General features: G+C 41.4%; 1 long non-coding RNA gene across 2 annotated transcripts; it reads right to left on the reverse strand.

The window, feature by feature from the left end:
- Positions 1-11,252: 11,252 nt before the first annotated feature.
- On the reverse strand, positions 11,253-18,932 carry LOC132652318 (uncharacterized). 2 transcript variants are annotated; one of them, XR_009589820.1, is made up of 3 exons: positions 18,585-18,932; positions 12,207-12,459; positions 11,253-11,571 (listed from the first exon to the last, which is right to left on the reverse strand). It is a non-coding gene; the product is annotated as an uncharacterized LOC132652318 (long non-coding RNA). The 2 variants fall into 2 exon arrangements; XR_009589821.1 differs by having other exon boundaries at positions 11,253-11,379; positions 18,585-18,931.
- Between the last annotated feature and the right edge of the window lie 6,505 nt (positions 18,933-25,437).

The raw sequence follows: 25,437 nt of genomic DNA on the forward strand, positions 1-25,437 counted from the left end.
GCTCTGTCCATAGCCTCAGGTCCACGATCTATGGGAGGAACAGTCAGGTTTTGGGTGCTCCATGCAATACCTAGCTGTAGTGTTTGCTTGGCTCTTTATTTTTATTTTTATTTTATTTTATTTTGTTTTGTTTTGTTTTATGTGTATAGGTGTTTAGCGTCTGTGTGTTTCTGTATCACTTTTGTGCCTGGTGCCTGTAGAGGCCAGATGAGCCTGTCAGTTGCCCTTGGGACTGGAGTTACACACAGTTGTGAGCCAGATGCTGGGAACTGAACCTGAGTCCTCTGGAAGAAAGCAAGTGCTCTTGGAAGCTGAGTCATCCTTTATTTCTTTTGCTTGGCTCTTAGAAGGGACTTCAATATTGATATTTTTCTTTTCTCCTTGCAATCTGTCTCTTCATTCAATTTCTGTGCCCAGAGGTACCTCCTAGAGACTGAGATGTTAAGAAGATTCTATCTAAGGGAGGTGTGAAAATTAGAAAGCACTGTAAGAAAGCAAGTCACATGCACTCTTGTACACATCCTCACTGATCTTCTAATGACTCCCTCTGAAGAACAGTCTAATGGAGCCTGCTCTTTGCTGGGTACTATGCTCTCTCCCAGGAATGGACTGGGTTTGTCTGCTGGCAAAGGAGCTTCAGAGAGAGCCCTTTTTCTTCCCTCCCTCCCTCCCTCCCTCCCTTCCTTCCTTCCTTCCTTCCTTCCTTCCTCTCTCTTCCTTCCTTTCTCTTTCTCTTTCTTTTTTCCTTCCTTCCTTTCTCTTTCTTTCTTCCTTTCTTTCTCTCTCTCTTTTTTCTTTCTCTCTTTCTTTTTTCTTCTTCCATCCTTCCTTTCTCTTTCTTTCTTCCTTTCTTTTTTCTTTCTTTCTCTTCCTTCCTTTCTGTCTTCCTTCCTTTCTCTCTCTCTCTCTCTCTTTCTTTCTTTCTTTCTTTCTTTCTTTCCCTTCCCTTCCCTCCTTCCTTCCTTCCTTCCTTCCTTCCTTCCTTCCTTCCTCTCTCTTTCTCACTCTCTCTCTTTCTTTCCTTTCTGTCTAACATGCTGGAGCTCCCTTTGAAGGGATCCTGAGAGCCTGGTTAACAATCTCTAATATATCCTCTGGCAATGCCATCTTCTGGCATTCATTTCCCCTACCTGAGGATAGGCAGGAGTGGTGACTTAGTCCTAGCAGTGAGATTTAGTCAAGGTGATGGCTGCCACCTCTGTGATCATATTGCTGTATATGGTTTCATCTTGCTGTCTGAGCTCCTGCAGACCTATAGCTGACAATGAAATAGCAAGTAGCCGCATGGCCAGCATCTGAGGGCAGGAGCTCTCGGTCCTACATCTAAGAGACTGTAGTCCAACAACATCCTCTGTGAGCCTGGAGGCAGATGCTATCCCAGTCCAACCTCTAGGTAGGAATGAAGTTTGGCTGGTATATGAAGCAGAGTCTTATATAAAGAACTTTCAATTCTTGAAACACTAAAATTGTGAGCGAGGAAATGGCTACTGCTGTGAGCTGCTGATTTTGTGGCTGTTCTGTGACCAGAGAATGAGTGCAGAGACTCCCTGGACAAGAACTGTAGCTAAACAGTATCCTGCAGGCTCCCATACCTGGTTAGGACCAGCTCCCACCACCCAGACCCAATATACCCATTAGGATATTTCCATCCGGAGCACTAAGTTCTGCACACAACTCCCCTCACCTGGGCAAGTACATCTAGCCTCTGTGGTTCCTGGCACTCTTTAAGATCAGAACAAAAACTTGTCAGGAATAAGGCTTTTCAGACAAGAAGCAGTCCCTGAAGTATTGTGCAAGCCCATTCATCATGAAAGGGCTGCAAAGACTTGTCTTCTTCCATTCCAGTCCTGACCCTCTTAGACTGTATACAGATCACAAGTTCTATTGTGGGCTTTACTCTTCTGAGGTACAGGCTCCCAGGAGTCCACACAAATCATACTGTAGTTTCACATTCTCTCATCCATTAACCCACAGCTTCCCCTATCTATGAAACAAATATAATCACACAGTACCTATCTTATAGCTTTCATGAAATGAGTTCTTGCCGATTATCTAACTAGCACCTGCATATCAGTGTATGCAATTATCGTTGCTGTAATCTGTGGTGTTATTTACTATTGTGGCATAGACAATGAGCTGGCCTTTGGAAACACAGAGATGTCTACGATAAAGATCTTGCAGCTGGGCTCTCTTCTAGTTACCTGAAAGTGAAATTCTGCATGGAGAAAACAGGCAGAAAGTTTGATGAACGTCTAGAAAGCAGACATTCCAAAGCCACATGGAGATCAAAAGAGCATATTCTAGATAGGTGAAGGCTAGAGCTGGGGGCAACAAAAAGAATGGATCCAATAGCAGTGTCTGTCTGCTTGGTGTCTCAGGAGTCAGTTGGTCTGAAGGAGAAGAGATAACCCACTCTACTGGTCACATGACGTTTATAGGATTATGCCAGCTACTGAAATTGAAGTAAACTTTATAGACAGTCACCATAGCCAGAAGCAGCAAATTCATACGTGGTAACAGAGTACATAATAATATTTACGTATGGCTTCAGTAAGATGGCAACTCATTGAGAAGTTAGATTTGACTGTTCTCTCAAAAGGCCGGTGGGAGTTCTAAGGGACAAATGGTCCTTGTTGGCCAGAAGCAGAGCGCTGTGAGTACAGTCTGGTCCCTGTTCTCCTGGAACACTGTTCCTTTTTATGAATGGAAGAGGAGAAAGCAAAGATTTCTGGGAGGAAAAAAAAGTTGGTTATTTTCTGCCCTGTATGGAGCAGTTGTTTAAAATTCTTGGAGATCAGCCTAGGCCTCCAAACAAAGATGCCATTCAGAAGTAAAGCCTGAGAGCTTCTTCATTAAGATCTTGCTCAGGATAAGTGTAATATGAGGTTGGAACTTGGCATATGTCGTGGTATGATGGGTGCTGGTGAGTTTCCATATGTGGTTGAACTTACAATTCCTTCTTTTTATCTCTGCACTTAGAATGACACCAGCAAATAACAAAATACTCAACATGCGTCTGCTAATAATAAATCCCTGAACGCTGGTTAATAAAACTAGGTAAGGTGTGGCTGACAGGTCGAAGGGACAGCAAACCTTGTAACACAGCGGCTCACATGGGTAGTCACATGGAAGAGACACGTGCACCACTTCTGAAAAATGTGGTACTGACAGAATTTCAACTAAGAAATGCTCAATCACTGCACCTAGAGCAATGACTGCCCTCTCCCCCAAACCCTCTTTCTACCTATTGAATACATCCTATTTTTTTTTCTGGCTTGAAAGAACACAAAATAATTCTCTCCTGTGCTTCTGCTGAGCTCCTCTGCTGGGCTTTATCAGTGAATGTTTCCTGAGTGATCAAAGATGTGTTAAGTTCTTGTCCAGGCCTACCTCAGTGTACCTTGGTTTCCATAATTGGTGTTGTCCTTTAAAGCCTGAGACCTTTATCTGTTAGTGATGCGTAAGGCTGAGTCAAGTTTGCTGTTCATTTCTTGGAATGGAGGGATCTGAGGCATCACCATGAGGTAGGCAGGCCCTTGAACCCTAAGCCTTGGTATTTACTACCCTGAATAGGTTGTTGGAATGCCCCTGAGTTTAAATACCTTAAAAGAATAAAGTCTCACCTTTAAAATAATACAAACACTTAATTGAGGTAATACAATTGCTTCGTGTTGATTTGTGTGAAGATATTCAGTGTGTAGTAAAGCAATCCATAGCTATCAACTGTTCGTATCACATTGTGATTGGAAAGCAGGCAAAAAGAGAGTGGAAGAGAACTTGTCGTTTAGAAGTGTGTGGACGAGGAAGGGTCAGTTTTACAAGAGGTGATAGCAGAGGAATACAGACCAATTTCTTTGAACGCATCATCTTTCAAAGAGTTACCATTGACTGTTGATAAGCTATGCTAATGACCTTTTCAAAAAGATTATATCTGTTTCCCGTTCAATTTCTAGTATTCAGTGTTTCTAGGACACTATAAAAGGCAGAACAGTGGGTCTGCATAACGTGCGAATATCTACCTTACATGGAAAAAGGAACTTCACAGATGTAAGAAAAATTCTGAACCTTAATATGACGCACTTTCCCTGAATTATTTGTCAAATCCCTATTTACCCACATAAGCCTTTAACAGTGGAAGAAGAGAAAGAGTCGGGCAAGAGGCACAGCAAGATAAAAGATAGATTCAGTTCCCTAGAGAAATTCATGCTGGCCATGAAGGCAGAGGGAAAGTGGCCATGAGCCAAAGAACTCTGGCAGCCTCTGTAGCCTATGGAAGGAGCTCAGCCTAGAGCTGACAGGGAAATGGGAACCCCAACTGCATGGAGCTGGACCCTGCCAACAACCTGTGTGAGCAAGGAGATACATTGTACCTCAAAGCAATGTAATCCATAGAAACAAGACAAAGACTTAATTGTAGTCATTTACCTTTCAAATGCTCATGAAGCAACTGTAATGAGGAAGGTCCTGAGCCCTGGGCATGAGAAACACCCAGTTTGAGCTCTCAAAATATTTATAGAAAGATAATGGCAGAACGGGGAAAAGGGTTCTGATCTCAAAACAACATGTTCTGCCTTAATTCTTTGAACTACTCAAATTCTCCTTTTGCCTAGTATTTCAAAACAGTTAGTCACAGTGGAGGTGTGTAATGTTTTGCCAGCTCACTGGCATGGATCTAGTGAGCAAACCAGAGAAAGACACTGTTCTCCCATCCTTGGTTCATGTGCAGAAAGAGGTCACGGCTCTGACTCCCTTCCTGTGGGGCTTTAGCCATTTTATAAACACTCTTATCAGGCTGCTGCTCCCCAGTGACACAGTGACATCATTTTCACTCAGAGGTGTGCCTCAGAATCATATAGAAGGCTTATTAAATACTCTTGGACCAATCTCAGAAGGTCTGATTTAGTAGGTGTGCCTTGGGGTCTGAGACAGCATTTCTTACAAGATCCCAGGTAATGCCTCCAGCCGACCGCATGCCAGATTGTTCCTGGGTAATCAATAAACAAGGCTGCTGGAGCCTTGGTGGTTAGATGGAGACAGATCTCAGAAAACATGTCACATACCTAATTACTGGTGCTGTACTTCTGGATGTCTGAGCCCTGACATCCTCTACTCGATCCCTTCTACATTTAAAAAAAAATATTTTATTTGTTCACTTTTCTAAATGTATGTGTTTGTTTGTGCTTTCTTGAGGTTTGTGCACCAAGCTCTTGTAGGAGTCCTTGGAGGTCTGAAGGGGTCATAGGATCCCCTGGAATTAGAGTTACAAGTAGTTACAAACTGTCACATGGGTGTTGAGAACCCTTACCCAATGAACCATCACCACCTGTGCCTACCCGCACATCTTGGTTTCTTTCCTGTGACAACCTTTAATGTTCTGCAACTCAAACCACAGAGAAAGATAAGATATGTGGGGATGGAAGAGATGGGTCCGTGACTAAGAACATCGGCTGCTTTTCCAGAGGACCTGAGTTGGATTCCTAGCACCCACATGGTGGCTCACAACCATATTCTAGGAGAATCAACACTCTCTTTTGGTCTCCTGAGCACTAGGCGTGCAGGCAAGATACTCATACACATTAAAATAACTTTAATAAAAAAGAAGGAAAGAAAGAGACAGACAGATAGGGCATGGGGGCATATGTTTTGCCTTCTTGGCCCCCAAGTCCACACAGGGTGCCCTGATATCTTTGCCACAGCGTCCTCATGGCCAAGGCACATTTTCAAAGCACTGAAATCTGTCCTTATACAACTTGGCAGGAGCACAGGCCATGTATCTGGCTGAGGGACAAGCAAGGAGATTACACAATGTGCCTTAGGGACACCGGGAACCTCACATGATATTTTAGACTCTCCTCACCCCAGCCTCTATCAGTCTCCCAACACCAAATTCTGTTGTCCTTTATTTCCCAACTGCCATCATGCTGTGATGATTTAAGGTCAGAAAGCATTCTGGTATTTATTAACAGACAACTATTAAGGACTCGGTGCCCACTCTCCAGGCACTGTCCTCCCGGGGATTTCTGATTTGATATATAATAGCCATGATTACAGACAAATAACCTTGAACTCCCACACTGAGTCCGTATGCATGTTTCATATATTGGATTAAGTCATTGTTTTTAAGATTCAGACAGGTGAAATGGAATCTGTGTCTGCTGTTTGGAAAAATCCAGTTGAAATTTCAACATGTGTTCTCAGTTATTAGGAAGAGCTAAGGGCCCAAAGTGAAGACTATGGCAATGCAAGCACATCGTGCTGGGTTAAGAGAAAATCCATCCACTGGATGTGAAGGTCCATGTTTGCTTTGGTGCTTTCCCTAGACAAAGGAGAAACCTTGTCTCAAGCAAGGTGGATAGCAAGACTGACACCTGAGACTGCCTCTGACTTCTGCACATGTGCTATGGCATACATGCACCTGTGCTCACACACAGGAACATGCATGTACACACCAAAATCAGATGAAAAAGCAAGGCCAGGTGCGGTGACATCTGCTTCTAATGCCAGCACTGGGGAGGGAAAGATGGATTCCTGGGCCTCACTGGCCAGCTAGACTACCCTAATTGTGAAACCCCAGGCCAAATCAGAGGGCCTGTATCAAAGAACAAGATGTACAATGCCTGGTGAATGAAACCGAGGTTGATCTCTGGCCTCCACACACATGCACACATACATGCACTCACAGAAACATGAGCATACACACATGAAATGAAAATGAATAAATCATAGCAAAAATGGAAATGAAAGCAGAACAAACAACCTGCCTGGCACGGTGGGGAGGCAAACAGACAGGTAGGGTGATAAACATGAGCTCTTGTCTTTAAATACTGTTGTTAATTGTCTGGATTTAGATCCAACACTTTGGGTCCTTATGGTATAATATAGGTCAAATGAATGGATTTGGTACTTAAATGCTGTCTTGGTTAGGGTTTCTATTACTGCGATGAAACACCATAACCAAAATTGAATTTTGGGAGGAAAGGGTTTATCTGGCTTACATTGAAGGAAGCAAGGACAGAAATGCAAACAGGGCGGGAACCCAGAAGCAGGAGCTGATGTAGAGGCCATGGAAAGGCATTGCTTACTGGCTTGTTTACCATGACTGGCTCAGCCTGCTTTCTTATAGAACCCAGAACCACCGGCCCACAGATGGCACCACCCACAATGGGCAGGGCCCTGCCGCATCAATCTCTAAGAAAACGCCTTACAGATGGATATTATGGAAGCATTTTCTCAAATGGGGTTCCCCCTTTCAGATAACTCTAGCTTGTGTCAAGTTGACATAAAACTAGCAGCACAAATATTATCTTAGTTATTGTTCTGCTGTTGTGATGAAACACCATGACCAAGGCAACTTATAAAACACTTAATTGGGGGCTTGTTTGCAGTTTCGGCAGGCTAGTCCCATGATCATCATGGTAAGAAGCAGGGTGGCAGACAGGTCAGCATGGCACTGGAACAGTAGCTGAGGTCTTACATCCTGATTCACAGGTGGAAGGAAGACCAGGCCTGGGTGCGGACTTTGGAGATCTCAAGGCCCACGTGCAGGGACACACCTTCTCCAACAAGACCACACCTCCTAAATTTTTCCTAAACAGTTTGACTGAGGATCAAGCCTTCAAACGGATGAGCCTATGGGTGTCATTCTCATTCAAACCACCACAAATGGGTTGACTTAATGGCTATGAGTCAAACATATATAGAGATTCTATAAGTGGGGAGCTAGGTTGGAATCAAGAAATAAACGCTGTAGCAAATTTTTTGTTGTTGTTGTTGTTATTGTTTTGCTCTTAGTATCTGCCCTATTAAACAGGCCTATCCACACCATCAAGGGTAGTCTCTGTCCACTGTCAGATGACTGTAAATGTTAACTTCTGTGATAGTTAACTTGTTAACTTGACACAAGGTAGAATCTTCTGGGAAAAGAGTCTCAATGAGAGACTGCCTGGATTAGGTTGACCTGTGAAGGATTTTCTTACTTGGGTTAACTGAGGTAAATCAAGGGGATCTACCTTGAATTTGGGCAGCACCATGTCCCATGCTTGCCCAGGATGGAATGAAAAGGAAAGAGATGGCTGGACACTGCATGCACGGATTGATTCATTGTCCTGCCCTGGCTGTGCGTTGGCTTAGACCAGTTCTCCCAAGTTCCTGATGCTGTGACTTGCCCACAATAGTGGACTATAACATGGAACTGCAAGCTAAAATAAACTCTTTCCCTCCTAAATTGCTTTTCCCAGGGTATTTTGTTTTGTTTGTTTATTTAGACTAGGCTGCTTCAGAATATTTGACCCCATTGTCAACCCCCCTCCCATAGTGAACTGTAAAAACCTGTTTCTTGTTTGGTGTGTCTCAGCTCTAACATACACTTTTAATCTAAGAACTTTCTGTTTATTGTAAATAGGTGGTTATGATGTGGTTCAGCTCTAACACACACCTTTAATCCAAGAGCTTTCTGTAAACAAGATTAAATAAAGTTCATTCTAGGTCAAGAGGCAGAGAAAGAAACTAGCTGACAGGGAGTAAACAGAAAGAAGGGGCATTGCGTTGGAAAGTGTAAAACAGTGTAGAGAAAAAGAAAGGGTTTTTGGCTTTTTACTTCTGGTGCATGAGCTGAGTAGAAAGATCAGCTGGGTGCTTTCTCTGCCTCTCTGAGCTAGTAGGTTTTCATCTCAATATCTGATCTGATTTTATTAGTAAAATCAAACTATTGGAATTTTGTTTATAAAACAACAATAAATGTCACCATGTATATCTGGCTGACGTGGAACTCAGTGTGTAGATCAGACTGGCCTTAAAGTCACAGTGATCCTTCTGCCCGTGCCTATCTACTACCATTCCTGGCTTATCAGGGTATTGTATTATAGTAACAGGAAACAAAACAAAGACACCGCATCTACAAAATATTTTCACAGCAACACTTAGATTGCTGCTCAGTTAAAAACTTGTGTTGTAGCCAAGCAAAGATGACACATGAAATTACCGGTTTATCTTTGCTAAATGTAACATGCTAAAACTAGACAGGGTATACAGAGAAATGATGAAAGAGTCACTTCTTTAGGAAAACGCATATACCCTCTTGTTAGTTTTCCCCACTACAATGAAACACTTGAGTCTAGCAGCTTTGGAGGAAGGAGGTTTATTTTAACTCGTTGTCTCAGAAAGCTTCAGTCCACAGTCATTAGTTTGTTGTGTCTGTGGAGGTAGAATCTCATGATGAGGAACGTGTGGTGCAGCCAATCTGCTCACTATGTGGCAGTGGTAATCAGAGGGAAACACAAAGGGGCCAGAGCACCAACATCCAAAGACCTAACTTCCACTCAGTCTCCACCCACCTCTTAAAGGTTCCACGCCTTCCTAAGAGCACCTCTGTCTGACCACCACTCCTTTAACACATAGTTTCTAGGAAACATTCGGGGGCTAAATCACAACCACATCTAATGAGAGTGGTTGATATTTTTTTTTAAAGCAACTTAGGAATGAAGCTGTTCAGTTGCTAATAGCAGCAGCAGCAGCAGCATCAGCAGCACATTCATCAGTGCAGTAGAGTGAAGACTATCAGAGGCGCAAAGCACACTCTGGCAACATAATTACATACCAGTTATCAAGTGCCGCACACAGAGAGGCACTAAGCAAATGTCACTGTTGATATAATGTTCTTATGGCATCTATACAGTTTATCCTTGTTCATGCAAATGCTGATTTCTCTCCTCCACTATCTGGTTTCAATCGGACATTGCACTGTGATATTTATTCTAAGCATCACCTGTCTCAAGTTTGTGTAAACTTGCCACCATTTGTTCTCTGTATTGTCAATAAAACAACCAGCCACAATTCTGAGCAAGGAAGAGAATAGGGTGGGACATCCTGGTCCAGAGGGGAGGAGAAGGAAGCGAGAAAGAAGTTGGAGAGCAGAGATGGGGAGGACAGGATTTCAAACCACAAGGAGAGATGAAACAGACCTAAGATATGACGAAAAGCAAGTAGAATGGGTGAAATCTGAATGGTAGGAAACTATGTGGGCTTGGAGGTTTAGAATTATGCTCTAGGTTAGTTAAATAAAGCCTAGTCTCTTTGTGGTAGCTTGGGTATACACCTGGTTTAGGAATAACTGCTGCTTAACTAAAAGATAAATCAATAATAAATATTAATAACCCACAACATGTCACCCATTGAGTTGCTATTAACTTTGGACGGGGTCTCAGTCATTAGCTTAGAGGGATACTGGGGATATTAATAGATGTTATTAAGAAGAAAAGAAGCCAATGTTCATATGCCCATTATATATGAAACAACCATAATCAATTCAGTTCTTTGTCTCCTGTTCCTGTTAAGGAGTTCCTTAACTCCTGCTCTGTCCATCTTTTGTTAATTTACTTTGTTTATCAAGAATTTGGTGAATTCACAGAATATATTTTAATAAGATTTACTCATTTCTTCTCCTCCAGTTCCTCCCTTATGCCCCACAATACTTTTCTCTCCCACCTTCATGCCCATGCTGCTCTTTCGCTCAGCTTCCTGAATGCATTCTCTCCTCTCTCTTTCTCTCTCCTTTCCAAGTACACTTACTACTGCCCATATGATCATGGGTATTGGGCCATCTACAAGAGCATAGGTAGCCTTTCAGGGGCCAAGATCCGCAAAGAAAATCCACTCTCCTTCCCGAGTCCATGCTGGAATTTTGTTAGGCCTGACGGCAGTCAGGTCTTATGCACATAGTCACAGCCACTGTGAATTCCTGTTGTGTGCAGCAAGTACTGTTCACTGCAGGTGTTCACTATTTCCGGTTCTCAGTCTTGCCACCCAGAGTTCTGTAATGATCCCTGAACCTTTGGGGGAGAAGTGTGATAAAGGCACTCTGTTAACCTACACATAAAAGACTGTCAGGCTGGCCACCTGAACTCAGACCTGGAGAAGCTCTGAGACTGTGAAAACTGATAGGCTTCTGGCATTGGAAATAACACTGGAACTCCATTTCGGTGAATCTAGATGTGTGAGCCTGTTATCCTGTGGGCTCAAATAAGCATCAGGTCTTTGCTGAAGAACACAAGAACATTTCCTCCAAATTTCTGATCTGTGGTTTGTAGCAGGAATCTTGTCAAGTGTGAGGGCAAAATAGAAGCCATCTACCCAGATAAAACTTAATGGTCCTACCCTGCAAGTCAGCCAGAATCATGAGGATGAAGAAAAGGGGATTCCTTCTTTTATGTGTCTTAGTTTGGGTTTTATTGCTATGAAGAGACACAGGACCTTGCAACATTATAAAGGAAACATTTAATTGGGGCTCACTTACAGTTTCAGAGATATAGGCCATTAACCATCATGGCAGGAAACATGGTGTTATGCATGCAGACATGGTGCTGGAGAGTTCGAAGGCTTGATCTGCAGGCAGCAAGGAGAGACTGTGTACCACACTGGGCATAGCTTGAGCATATAAGCCCACTTCCACAGTGACAACTTCCTCCAACAAAGCCACATTGCCTACTAGTGCCACTCTCTATGGCCAATCATTCAAGCACATGAATCTATGGGGTCCATTCCTATTCAAATGACCACACTATGACTAACAAATATCTGAAAATAAGAAAGAAATATGTTAATAGCATCTAATTTAAATATGATTAACTGAAAAGCAAATGTATGACTTTCTAGTTGAGATGGTTCCTCTCCCCCACGTGGCAAAGCTGATGATAAAATAATTCAGCTCTTAGTTGGGTGACTAATTAAAAAATATATATGAATATATATACTCTGTTTTGACATATAATTTAGGAATCATTTATTTTAAAAAGTCTGTAACAAATCTTTAGCATGAAGCTTCATATAAACCCTCCTTAAAAGCAACATCATAATGATTACATTATGTAATATCTGAAGCCTAGAGTTAAGAAGTGTCAAAAACAATTGGCAAAGCTGTTTAATAACATTGACATTTAAATATAAAACATTTACGTCTAGAAACACAAACGCAACTCAAGCCTTAACTATAAATAAATAATGAGCACTATTTGTTGTTGTTGTTGTTGTTGTTGTTTGAGACAGGGTTTCTCTGTGTAGCCTTGGCTGGCCTGGACTCACTTTTGTAGACCAGGCTGACCTCAAAATCACAGAGATATGCCTGCCTCTGCCTCCCTGAGTGCTGAGATTACAGGCCTATGCCACCATGCCTGGCTGAGAACTATTATTTAATTTTAGTACTAATAATTTACCAAGTTTGACTCTTTCTGGAATGAAATATTTTGCTCAAGAAAGAATGAAGACATCAGGACAAAGCCACTGCAGGGGGTCTTCGCCGTTGCAGTGATGAGTCCTAGGAGGCAAGAAGGCAGTTTGCACAACACAACTCGAGTAGGCAAAGCTGGTTCAAACTTTGCGGATCTGACTCCAAGTGGTTTACTTTAGGCATCTTTAAGCACATCACAATTTGGTGAAAACGGTTCCGGTGACAATTAACTCGGGCTCCTGTGCACAACAAAGCATACATAAATCTCCTAGAGGAACAAAGTAAGCTAAATACAGATCAAACGTGACTACATCAAAACTCTGTAAAGTCCATAAAGATGGGTTCTATAGATTGACTGAGAAAAAGAAATTTACCTGAAAGATCTGAGGCCACACAGCACAGGTCACCAGGCTAGGAATCAGTGTGCTCCAGCCTTCTGGTGAATAACAGGTATTGCATTTCTCTCCTTGAAGGAACAACCCCATGTATTTAAATGCCAGGTTTCTTTAGTGCTTATCTATGGACACAATGACCTCAGTGCTTCCGACAAACCACAAAGACTTGGGAGCCTCTCAGGAAACTATCTCTTGGAGGCAGGTATGGTAGGTTACATAAATTACATGACTGCAATCCTAGCAGTTGAGAGGCTGAAGAAGGAGGATTAGAGCAAGCTTGAAGCTAGCCTGGGTTTTTTTAACGAATACCAGGCGAGCAAGTGTTACCCAGAATGACCTTGCTTCGGGAACAAAAAAAAGGAAAAAAAAAAAAAAAAAAAAGAAAGAAAAGAAATGTGTTCTCAGAGACATCAGAGACATATTATTCTTTTAAAAGGAGATAGATAATTCAAATGTTATTCCATTTTACTCCTTAGAGCTTACACTAATCCTAAATCAATTTATATTTAAACTTCAGTTAAATGAAGCCTTTTTTTCTTTTTCTTTTCTCTTTTTTTTTTTGAGACAGTCTCATAAAGCAGGCAACTCTTGAATTCCATGAGGATGATCTTGATTGTCTCCACCTCCCACAAGCTAGGATTACAGATGTACATCTGTAGATACAGCACCTTGTCCAACTGGTGCTGAGGCTCAGACTCAGGGCCTTGTGCCTTGTGCATGTGAGGCAAGCACAGTGTCAGCTCAGCTACATTCTAGCCAATGGAGTTGACCTTGACATCAATTTGATGGCATTTGGAATCAACAAGGAAATGCTGCACTTTTATTTTTAAGTACGTGTGGAGTCATTGCCCCAAAGGATTAGCTGAGGGGTGGGGCACCCTCCCTCAGAGTAGATAGCTTCTTCCAGGGGTGGGCGGAGATGGGGGGGTTGGTGTAAAGAGAAGTCCAAGAAAAAGGCAATGCTGCCTGAGTGCCTTAGGCTCTTCCTGGTGAGTATTGCTGTGATGTGATTCCCTCAGACCCCAGCCTCTTGATCAATGACTCTGGGCGTCTTCCGAGCCTTCAGCTCTAATTGTCGCTTCGGAAGCATCCCTCTCCATTGGCTGAGCAGTTCCCATGTGCCTCGGCGGCTAGGGGCAATTCTTCTGCCAATAAACTGGGGACTGGGCCCAGAACATTCATTCAACAGTAAGTGCTTAGACAGAGTTGGAAAGAGTGTTTCTAGACCATGAAATTCAAATGACTGTCTTGGTTACTGTTCTATTGCTATGAAAAGACAAAGGAAGCTTATAGAAAAAAAGGATTTAATTGGATGTTGTTTACAGTTTTAGAGGGCTAGTCTGTGACCATCATAGTGGGGAGCATGGCAGCAAGCAGGCAGATTCAGCGGTAGCTAAGAATTTACATGATAATCTTTAGACAAGAGGCAAAGAGAGAGAAACTGGGCCTGATATGGGTTTTTGAAACCTCAAAGCATGTTAGAATGTTAGACTGAGTGTTGCCATGTGGCCCACATCATCTTGGACATCAGCTTTTGAGTTGAATTCTTAAATAAAAAGGATATTTTTGTTGTCTGGTATTAAAAACACAGTTAAGAGATTTAAAATGTTTTAGATAAATTCAATGATTACTATCATTCAAACTTGTTTTCTAAATCTCTAAGAGTTGGAGTAATTTGGAGCTAAAATATGATATTTGAGCAGGGTGGTGGTAGCCCACGCCTTTAATCCCTGCAGAGACAGCCGTACATCTATAAGGTAGTTGTTTTCTAAATTCTAGAGTTACAGTGAACAGGGTGTCGACAGTTCACACATTTAATCCCAGCACTTGAGGGGCACACCCCCTTGATCCCTACACTTGAGAGGTTGAGGCAGGCACATAAGAATTACAAAGATAAAATTTAAAAGCCAGTTGCAAAAGGCAGGCTGAAATTCAAAGTGAATGTCATTTGTGACCTAAAAATAAATACACTCAAAGGTATTTTTAGTTTGAAAATTTCAAAAGAACTTTTTTAAATTTTCAATTGAGAGATAATACTTTTCTATTGCCAAAAAAAGCATTTTGCCGCAGAAAAGATATATCCCACCAAAAAAAAAAAAAAAAAAAAAAAAAAAAAAAAAAAGGAACTCCCCAGAGTTAGGGTTTGGGGCAGAGTTTTATTTTTCTCTTTCCAGGAGAATAAAAACATCTAACTAAGAATCTGGAGACCACTGGACAAATGAAACATCTGAAGAAAAAGGACTGATCATCAAGAGAAAATGTCACAAGAAAAGGAGTAAATTGGTCAATTGGTATCACCCATCTCTATCTTGTCTCTTCTGTCCTCTCTAGACATGGTGGCAAATGGTCTTTATGTGGTCCCAATTCAATTAAAATATTAAAGCTGAGGCTGGTAATTTTACCTTACACACATGAAAATGGCTAAGATCAAAACCTCAAGTGACAACAAAGGCTGGAGAGGATGTGGAAAAAGAGGAACCCTCCTCCATTGCTCCTGGGAATGTAAACTTATACAATCACTTAGGAAATCAATTTGACGCTTTCTCAAACAATTAGGAATAGAGCTTCCTCAAGATCCACCTATACCACTCCTAGGCATATATCCAAAATATGCTCAAGTATACAAGAAGGACATTTGCTCAACCATGTTTATAACAGCTTTATTCGTAATAGCCAGAACCTGTAAACAACCCAGATGTCCCTCAATAGAGGAATAGATACAGAAATTGTGATACATTTACACAATGGAATACTCCTCAGCATAAAAACAAGGAAATCATGAAATTTGCAGGCAAATGGTGGGATCTAGAAAAGATCATCCTGAGTGAACTATCCCAGAAGCAGAAAGACATACATGTATACACTCGCTTATAAGTGGATATTAGACATATAATATAGGATAATCATACTAAAATCTGTGTACCTAAAGAAGCTAAGCAAGAAGGAGGATCCTGAATAAGATACCCAATCCTCTCTCAGAAAGACAAACAGAATGGACAGTGGAAGAAGGAGAAAACAGAAAACAGGACAGGAGCTTACCACAGAGAGACTCTGAAAGACTCTACCTAGCAGGGTATCAAAGCAGATGCTGAGACTCATAACCAAACTTTGGGCAGAGTGTAGGGAATCATATGAAAGAAGGTGTAGTTCCTAAGACCTGGAGAGAGGGCAGGAGCTCCAAAAGGAGAGCAACAGAACCAAAAAATCTGGGCAAAGGGGTCTTTTCTGAGACTGATACTCCAACCAAGGACCATTCATGGAGATAACCTAGAACACCTGCACAGATGTAGCTCATGGCAGCTCAGTGTCCAAGTGGGTTTTCCCTAGTAAGGGGAACAGGGGCTATCTCTAACATTAACTCAGTGGCTGGTTCTTTGATCACTTCTCCCTGAGGGGGGAACAGTCTTGCCAGGCCACAGAGGAGGACAATGCAGACAGTCCTGATGGGACCAGATAAGCTAGGGTCAGATGGAAGGGGAGGAGGACCTCCCCTATCATTGGATTTAGAGAGGGGTGAGGGGCATGGAAGGAGATGAGGGAGGGAGGGTAGGATTGGGAGGGAATGAAGGAGGGGGCTACAGCTGGGATACAAAATGAATAAAATGTAATGATGAGCATTAAAAAAAATTCCTTTAGGAGACGGTATCATATGTGTCAAACTAGCTACTGAGCAAGAAAATGCCCTTACTTCAACTTTAGATAGAATACTGAACAAACTGGAAGCAGGAAAGTCAATTGCCAAGCTTTGCAAGGACAAGGTAGGCAAATCCTTCATAATACCTGCTTCAGAGAAAAGTCTGTCAGATATTCTGAGCTAGAAGGCTGAGGATGGTGCTTCAACATTATAGAGAAATCTTGGGTGAGTGTCCAAGTGGCCAGCAGTCTCTATCATTTCTATAGTTTTGAAAGCTGCTTTCTTTGCAATTTCTCTTTATTTAAATAATATTTATCCTTCTCAGGTCTTTGATGGGACTGAAGACTAAATAGTTATAGTTTTAACATTAAGCTAAAGCTGTTTAGGACTTAAGATGTTTTAAGTCTAAAAAGATGTTTTTGATTGGTAATTCGAATTGTGATACAAAGTGACTTATCAAGATAGACTAGATAGTAGAATACTTTCTTCAAGGTTGCCAAATACTAATAGACTAGAAATTCTGAATGTTTTTTTGTTTTTGTTTTTGTTTTTTACCATATAGGATATAGTCTATTGATGTTAGAAAGTCTTTTATGTAGATAAAAAGGGGGAAATGTTGCAAGATATTTGATCCCATAGTGAACCCCGAGATTGTGAACTGTAAAAACCTGTTTCTTTTTTGGTGTGGTTCAGCCCTAACACACACCTTAAATCCAAATACTTTCTGTTTATTGAAAACAGATGATTATTGTGTGGTTCAGCGCTAGCATGAACCTTTAATCCAAGAGCTTTCTGTACATAGGATTTAATAAAGGCACCCCTAGGTTAAGAGCTGGAGCAAGAAAACAGCTGACAGGGAGTAAGTAGAAAAGAGCGACTTTGAGAAAAGTGTGTTTAAGACCGTGGAGAAGGCACTTTGGCTTTCTCTTCCTAGGCTGTCAGGTGAGCTAGCAGGCCTTTTCCTCCTGGGCTATCAGCTGAGCAAGCAAGCTTTTGGCTTTTTGGCTTTTTCCTTCAGGATATTGATCTGAGTGCTTTTTCTCCTTTTTTGAGCTAACAAGTTTTCACTCCTGCAACTGGCTCCTGAGTCCTGAGTCTTCATTGGTAAAATCGAGTGGTTGAGATTTTCTTTTTCTTTCTTTTCTTTTTCTTTTTTTTTTTTATAACAACACCCAGTAACAACCTTCTCCAACAAGAAGGTTGTTGCCACATTCCCTAATCCTTCCTAAGCAGTTCTACCAGCTAGGAATGGAACAATCAAATACATGAGCTTTATGGGATCCGTTCTCATTCAAACCACCAACACTGGTGTTTACTATTCTAAATACTACATTTATAACTTTCAACTGTGTAAGTCTGCAGTTTCGTAGTTAACTATTGGGCTAAAGTTTTGATGTTTGAATGTAGTGTTTTCTCAGCCTTCATCTCCATCTTTGTTATTCTTCTTCTTGGTCAAAACTATTAGTGATACTTTCCACTGTGTTTTTAACTGGTTGATTAATGTGGTTATTTCCAGCATTAATTTAGTTTTGTTTTTAATCTCAATTTCCTTGCTGAATTCACTTTCATTTGTTGGCTTTTTCATCAATATTACTGGTTTTTTTCATTCATTTTGTTGACTTTTCTCTGTGTTGCTACATTCTTTGTCTAGGTCATAGATTGATTTCTTTATTTCATTCATTTATTTGCATTTATTTAAAGTCATTGATCATTTTTGCTAGTAAATTTCCCAGATGTTCAGTAGATGTTTTACCCATTTCAATATCTTTGAATTCTGTAATTGAGGATTTGAGATCATTGGAATGCCCCTTGCAGTTTTGGGGGAAGGATCTTCTACATTTGGTGGGCTTACATGGCAACAGTTCAACATTGCAAGCCCACATGATGGTGGTGAGAATGACATCCATGTGGCTGGAATCATTCTGCCTGACTTTCTTCTGTTTTTGAGCTTTGCCCCTTTGTTTCTCTGAACTTCTCAGATGTTCTAGCATTTCTTTTGTGGATGCCCAGGGTTTCTCTTGTCTTTCTCTCTATACGATAGACATTGTTTTTCTTATATTTAGCACTTCTTCACCAAGTCATATAGAGGCAGCTTCTGACCCATCATCGTACCCAAAGCTCCCTATTGGTAAATTCTAAGGAATTTTTAATAACAAAATAATTTCTAAACATTTGCTTTCAGATGATTTGTTTTCCTTGGTTATGGAGCTTTTCTTCCTTTGCTGTTATATTAGTCAGTGTTCACTAGAAAAACAGTTGGTAGAAAACACACACACACACACACACACACACACACACACGCACATGTACACAGAGGGTTTATTAGGTAGCTTACAGGCTGTGAGCCGACTATTCCACCAATGGCTGTCTCTCAACAGAAGAAAGAATCCAGTAGTTGTTCAGTCCAAAGCTGGATGTCTCAGCTGGTCTTCAGTATATTTGAGAATCCTAAAGAAATAGGCTCTAATACTGGTGAAGGAACAAACTTGCCACTGTGAGAGCAAGGATAAGCAGGCAAAGAGCAAGAGCTTTGTTCTTCCATGACCATTATATAGGCTTCTACCAGAAGGTGTGCCCAGATTTAAGGCAGGTCTTCCCACCTCAGATGATCCAAAAAAAAAAAAAAAAATCCCTCACAGTTATACCAGCAGCTTGGGTTTTAGGTAACTTCAGATATAGTCAAGTTGACAACCAAGAATAGCCATCACGGTGGTTAAACCATTATCTACCACGGAGCAGCAGACTGTTTGTCTTTTTGGAAATATTTGCACTGCCAGCTAATGTGTTCTAACCAGTGAGTTCAGGACATTCATGACCTTTGCTGTTTGGTCCTGTGTTTATTTGTCATAACTTTTCCCAACCAACTTGCTTTGCAATAATATGAAATTGAGCAGCAAGCTTCTGAGGTCATGCCTTGTCCTTCCCACATAGCCCACGTAATCAGGTTCTGCTCTAGGTAGCAACACAATGGGACACAGTGAACACAGGAAAGCGCTGGTGCCAAGCTGTCCTGTCTTCTTCCTGTGTAGGCAAGGTTCTCCAGAGAAGCAAAACCAATAGGATTGTGTGTGAGAGAGCAGGGTGGGTGTTAAATAATTGGCTCATGAGACTGTGGGTTCTGCAAGTCTAAATTCTGCAGGGCAGGGTAAGAAATATCTTCAAGGGAGAGTTCAGATTACTGTGTTCCATTTAAAGGCAATCTAGAGATAGAATCCTTGCATCACTGGATGGAAACCCATTTCTGTTTTCTCTCTCTTCAAGCTTTGAGTTTATTAGATGAGGCATGCCTATCTTATGGAAGTAACTGGCCATCAAACTCTCCAACTCCAGTGAGCAGTTTTGAGTGTTGTCTCAGTTGTCCGTGTGCTGCCTGTGAGGCAAACCCAGGAGTGCCTCTGTTGGTAGTTTGATGGCACATACCCATGAATGGGAACATAATTCTTTTCTGAGCACTGGCTCTTTGCCCAGAACCATAACAATGAAATAGGCAGATAAGACCTCTCAAAGCTTATGTTCTAGTAGGTGAGAGTTTAAAAGTCTATGGAACAAAATCAGCTACCTGCCGCAGAAGAGGAAGAAACCAATAAGGAAAGAGAGGAGCCGTTAAGCCAGGCCTTTAAGATGAACGCATGCTATTAGCAAATTCTGAGACTTGTTTAATTTGGAGACTTAATAGATTTGAGCTACTTTCTATGAAATAATAACCAAAAGAATCTTTTTGCGATCAATTAATAGGATAATTGTCGTGGTTTTCCCTTTTATTCTAAGATAGTCCTGTGTTGTCTTGATTTCCTTATATTTTACAAGCATTTTATTTCTCTTTTTAGCTTAGTGAGAGAGGGAGAGAGAGAGAGTGCAATATGTGTTTTTAAGCCAGAAGAGGGCATTAGATCCCCTGACACTGGAGTTACAGACAGTGGCGAGGTGGCATGTATGTGCTTAGGAGCAAATCTGGGTCCTCTGAAAGACTAGCAAGCCCTCTTAATTGCTGTGCTAGCTCTCCAACCCCAAGTATTTAATTTTTTCTTGAAAGATATCAACAAGAATTCTTGTGTAAAATGCACAGTTATAGGCCCCCAATTGAAAAAAAAAAGACTTATTTATTTATTATGTATCCAGTGTTCTGCCTGCATGCCAGAAGAAGGCACCAGATCTCATTATAGATGGCTTATGAACCATGTGGTTGCTGGCAATTGAACTCAGGACCTCTGGAAGTGCAGCCATTGCTCTTAACTGCTGAGCCATCTCTCCAGCCCCCTAGGCCCTGATTTTTAAAGTATCTAACAAAAGAATATAAAATTGAAAAACCCCAGAAAATGAAAATAAACCATTATATTTTCTGATCTTGAGTTGAAAGAACAAAATTATTTCATGCATTAAAAATAACAATGATGCTGATTTTATATGCTGAATCTCCAAATTAACTCAAAACAATCAAAACCATTGGTACTTTTTTTTTTAACACTCTGTAGTTTGTTTTATTGAATTCATTAGAATACCCATTCATAAGAATTACAGATTGTGCCAAACTGGGACACTGCACCCTCAGAATAACAGGTGTTTTAATGATCTCCTTTCCCTCTCTTCCACTTTCTTATTTCTACCCCAGCTGCTCTGAACAAATAAATTCTTGAATCAGTGGCTTCCCATGGAAGAATCCTCTTGTTGCCTTGAGAACACTTTCTCTCTATTAGCTCCTAATAAACTTGACTTTATAAGGTTTCAAGCAGGAATTATCCAAGACAAAGCTGGTTTGAATCAGCCAAGCCTGTAGCCAGAAGCAAGGTGAGAACACAAGCAAATACTGAGGGTCTCAGCCGTGCAGGCCCTTGCATGCTAAGTGTTGGTTACAAGGGCAGTCTGTGTGTAGCTCGGCATCTGGTTTGCGTTCTGCAGCACTCTGCCTTTAGTTAGAAATAGATGCAACACTGCCAAAGCTCTCCCAGAGAGAATAATGTAGCAAGATTCACTCAGATGGAGCAAACAGCAAGCTATCTTGACACAACACCTTTTTTATTTTATTAGCACGTTTAAACATGGAGTCTAGTACTTTGGAACCTGTTTGTAGTCAAACAATATGAAATACAAGTTGTTTTTTTTTTTTTCTTTCATTTTTTTCTAGGACAGTAACAACTCTTGCATCATCCTGTCTTTTGAATTATTTATGAAAACGACAGATTGTGTTAGTCTGAGTGTGTTTCTGAAGCAAATATTGGTCAAGGTCATATGAACCTACAGAAGAAGTTCAAATTTCCAAATGGCTGAGTGTTTGAAAAGGCTGAGCTGGGATGAGATGAGTTTATCTCCTTTTCTACAAGTTCTGCACCTAAAAACTTGGTGATTCTAGGATGGCAGGAACTAGAGTTCTGGATCTTATCACCAGAACCCTTTCCTGAAGATGGTTATCTTAGCTAATTTCCTATTGATATGATGAAATGCCACGACTAAGACAACTTACAGGAGAAACTTTTTATAGGGGCTCTGCTGAGAGTATCACAGGATGAGCCCATGACTATCATGGTAGGGAGCATTGCAACAAGCAAGCAAGCATGGCACTGGAGCAGTAGCTGAGAGTTTACATATTTTCTTTTCTTTTCTTTCTTTCTTTTTTTTGAGTATTGACTTATCAAACCTCAAAGCCCACCCCCAGGGACATGCCTCCTCCAATAAGGCCACACCTCCTATTTCTTTCCAAACAGTTCCACCAGTTGGGGACCAAGCATTCAAACATATGAGCCTATGGGAACCGTTCTCATTCAAATCACCACAATGATCTTCTTTTATATTATACATTTCCCTTATTTCATCATGTCCTTCTTCCCTGGTGGAAATTGCCAGGAGGCCTTCAACTACCTAAGCAACAATATTGCACTGTGTTTAGGGTCAAGAGACTGATTTATTCTGGTGCTGCTGTGACAAACAGTGTAGCTTTTTATCTTTCAGAACTGTTATTTCCAACCTAGGCTGGCTCACCCCTCCTTAGGCATCCTGGTGATCCCCACTCCTGCAAGGACATCATATTGATGCTGAATTTACTACGGACATTGGATTGGCATAGCGCACTAAAGCCCAGAACTTCAAGACTCATGAAATCCTCCTTTCTCAGCCTCCCTGGTGGCTGTGACTACATGCATGCCCCACTGTGCCCAGCTCAGAACTCTCATTTCATTTTCACTACCATCTTTAACATGCTGTCACTTGGGTCCCCAAAGAGGCGAGGATTAGAGTCTAAGCACAGAATATAGATGTCGTCAGGGTTAATTTTATGTGTCAGCATGAACAAGGATGCCCTCAGAGATGGTGAAATAGCCAAGGTATGCCTGAGAGTGCTCCTGCAAAACCTTAACATTTGAATCAGTAAACAGAATAAAGGAGTTCCCTCCTCACTGCAGATGATCACCATTCAGCCTGTCAAGGCCTGGAATTGCCTCTCTGCTTATGATATGACGGTCATCTTCTCCTGCCATAGGCACTGACATTCTTGATTCTCAGGCCTTTACTCTGAGGAAGGAAACATCAGTTCCTCTGGTTCTCAGGCGTTTGACTCACTCAGTCATCCTGCTCTAAGAACCTGCCTGGAGTAACAGCTAGCAGCCTCCATAATCAGGTGAGCCAATATCTGGATCAAGCCCCCCCTCCACCTCTGTGCTTGTTTGTGTGTGTCTATATGCATATGTGAGCATGTGTCTCTGTGTGTGTGTGTGTCTGTGTGCATGAGTGTGTATACGTGTTCTCGTGTGTGTTTGTGTGTGTGTGTGTGTGTGCATGTGTACATGGGAAGACTGGGACACGTGTATCTTAATAGTCTTGTTTTTCCAGCTAATTTAGATTCTTAAGCAGATGAAGGTAGAAGCCATCAGCCACATCTCTTCTTTCCCCCACTTACAAACAGCACAAACTAAGTCCAAGAATGAAAAAAAAATCAGCAAGATGGTAGCAAGCCACAGCATATCATAAGTTATATACATCGAACAGGTGAGATTTGTGAATGTAAATACACACAAGCAGCTAAACAGACTCAGCAGGAATGTGTGTGTGTGTGTGTGTTTATGAATTTCCCTTATTTCACCACGTCCTTCTTTCTTGGTGATAGTTCCAAGGGGGCCTTCAACTACCCAAGCAACAATACTACATTATGTGTAAAGGGTCAAGAGACTGATTTTTTCTGGAGCTGCTGTGACAAATGGTGTTTGGTTGGTTTTATCACACATGCACACACACACACACACACACACTCAGAGTGTGCTCACGAACAGTTCAGTTGTCAACTTAGGAGAAAAATCCATGTGAATATAGTTAAGTGACTTTTGACAACAGTACCAAGATAGTTTAATATTGAAAAATTGTCCTTACAGCAAATGGGGCAGAGAAAATTGGATGTCCCAAAGCAAAACAGTATAATTAGGCCCTTACAAAACACAACTTGCAAAAGTAGTTAACTTAAAATGGATCAAAGAAAGCTCTAATTTGAAAACACCGGACATGGTGGCATATACCTTTAATCCCAGCACTCAGGAAGTTGAGAGAAGCTGATCTCTGTGAGTTCTAGGCTAGCCTGGTCTACAAACTGAGTCCAGGACAGCCAGGGCTCTGTTAAACAGAGAAACCCTGTCTTGAAAAAACAAAACAAAAAGCAAAACAAAACAAGAGAGAAAGAAAGAAAGCTTTTGAAAGAGAACACTGTATTGAATTTGACAATGGTTTCTTAGTTGTGATAGAAAGGACACAGGGAATAAAAGAAAAATGAGGAAATTATTCATTATACAAATTTTAATACTGACCAGGTTTTTAAAAAAAGGCACAAAATAGCAGATCCTTGCAAATCATATATTTGATAGGAATTGTTATTCAAAATATGTTGAGAATGCTTAAAACTCAAAAACAGGAAAACAAAGAATCCAGTGAAATTGGGCAATGAACTTGAATAGAGAGCTACCAAAAGATGTACAAATGGACAAACCAATGACTGGCCCAACTTGAGACCCACCCCATAAGATAGAGCCAACCTCGACACTATTATTGATACTCTGCTATACTTACAGACAGGAGCCTAGCATAACTAACTGTCTTCTGAGAGGCTCCATCCAGGAGCTGATGGAAATAGATTCAGAGACCCCACAACCAAACAATAGCCTGAGCTCAGACAGTTTTGTGAAAGGGTGGGAGGAAGGACAGAGGGAACAAGAGGGGTTAAGGAAGATCTACAGAGTAAACTAACCTAGGCCCATGGGGGCTCACAGAGAATGAACCACCAACCAAAGAGCATGCATGGGCTGGACCTAGGGTCCCCTACACATATGTACAGATGTGGAGCTTGGACATCATGTGGGTCCCCTAACAATGGGAGTAGGGGCTGTCTTTGACTCTTTTGCCTATCTTTGAATCCCTTTCCCCTAGCTGGGCTGCTTCATCTGGCCTCAGTGGGAAAAGATGAACTTAGTCCTGCTGTTAATTGATATGCCAAGGTAGGTTGGTACCCATTGGGAGCCTCCCCTCCTATGAGAAGAGTGGGAACGGAGAAAGGTGGGACTGGGAGGAGAGGAGGGGGGGTGCTGGGATAAGGTTATAAAGTGATTAAACAAATGGAGAAAAAAAAATCTCTCACCATTTCCAGGTGGCTTTTTCTGCTTTGTGCCTGTGGCTCAAGATGTGAGCTCACAGCTTCCAGCCACCATGGCTGTTGCCATGCCTCCTTACCATCATGGACTCCAGTCCTCTGGAACCACAAGCCAAAATAAACTTCCTTCTACAAGTTGCCTTGGTCACAGTGTTATATCACAGCAACAGAAAACTAATCAATCCACCCTTTCAATAGAATCACCCTCACAAACAAGCCTTTAACACGTGGCCCTGGGGAGGGCAGTCATAGAAACCACAGTACCATGTGATCTGAGGAGTCTACTTCTGGACATAATTGAAAGACTAGAAGAGGCTCACAAAGAGATATCTTACACTCACGAGCATAGCATTATCATCCACAATAGACAATGAATTGACTATCCTAGTTACCAATCTACAAATGAGGAAGCAAAGCATGAAGCATGCCTGCAACGCAGTATCATTTAGTATGAAAAAGGGAAAAAAAATTCTGGTATGTTATACATGTCTGAATATTGGGACATTACACTGAGTAATACCAGCCAATCACAAATAGACAAATTCTGTATGATTCCATTTATAGACAAGTA

This window comes from Meriones unguiculatus, chromosome 2 (assembly GCF_030254825.1).
Source record: "Meriones unguiculatus strain TT.TT164.6M chromosome 2, Bangor_MerUng_6.1, whole genome shotgun sequence".
Taxonomy (NCBI): domain Eukaryota; kingdom Metazoa; phylum Chordata; class Mammalia; order Rodentia; family Muridae; genus Meriones; species Meriones unguiculatus.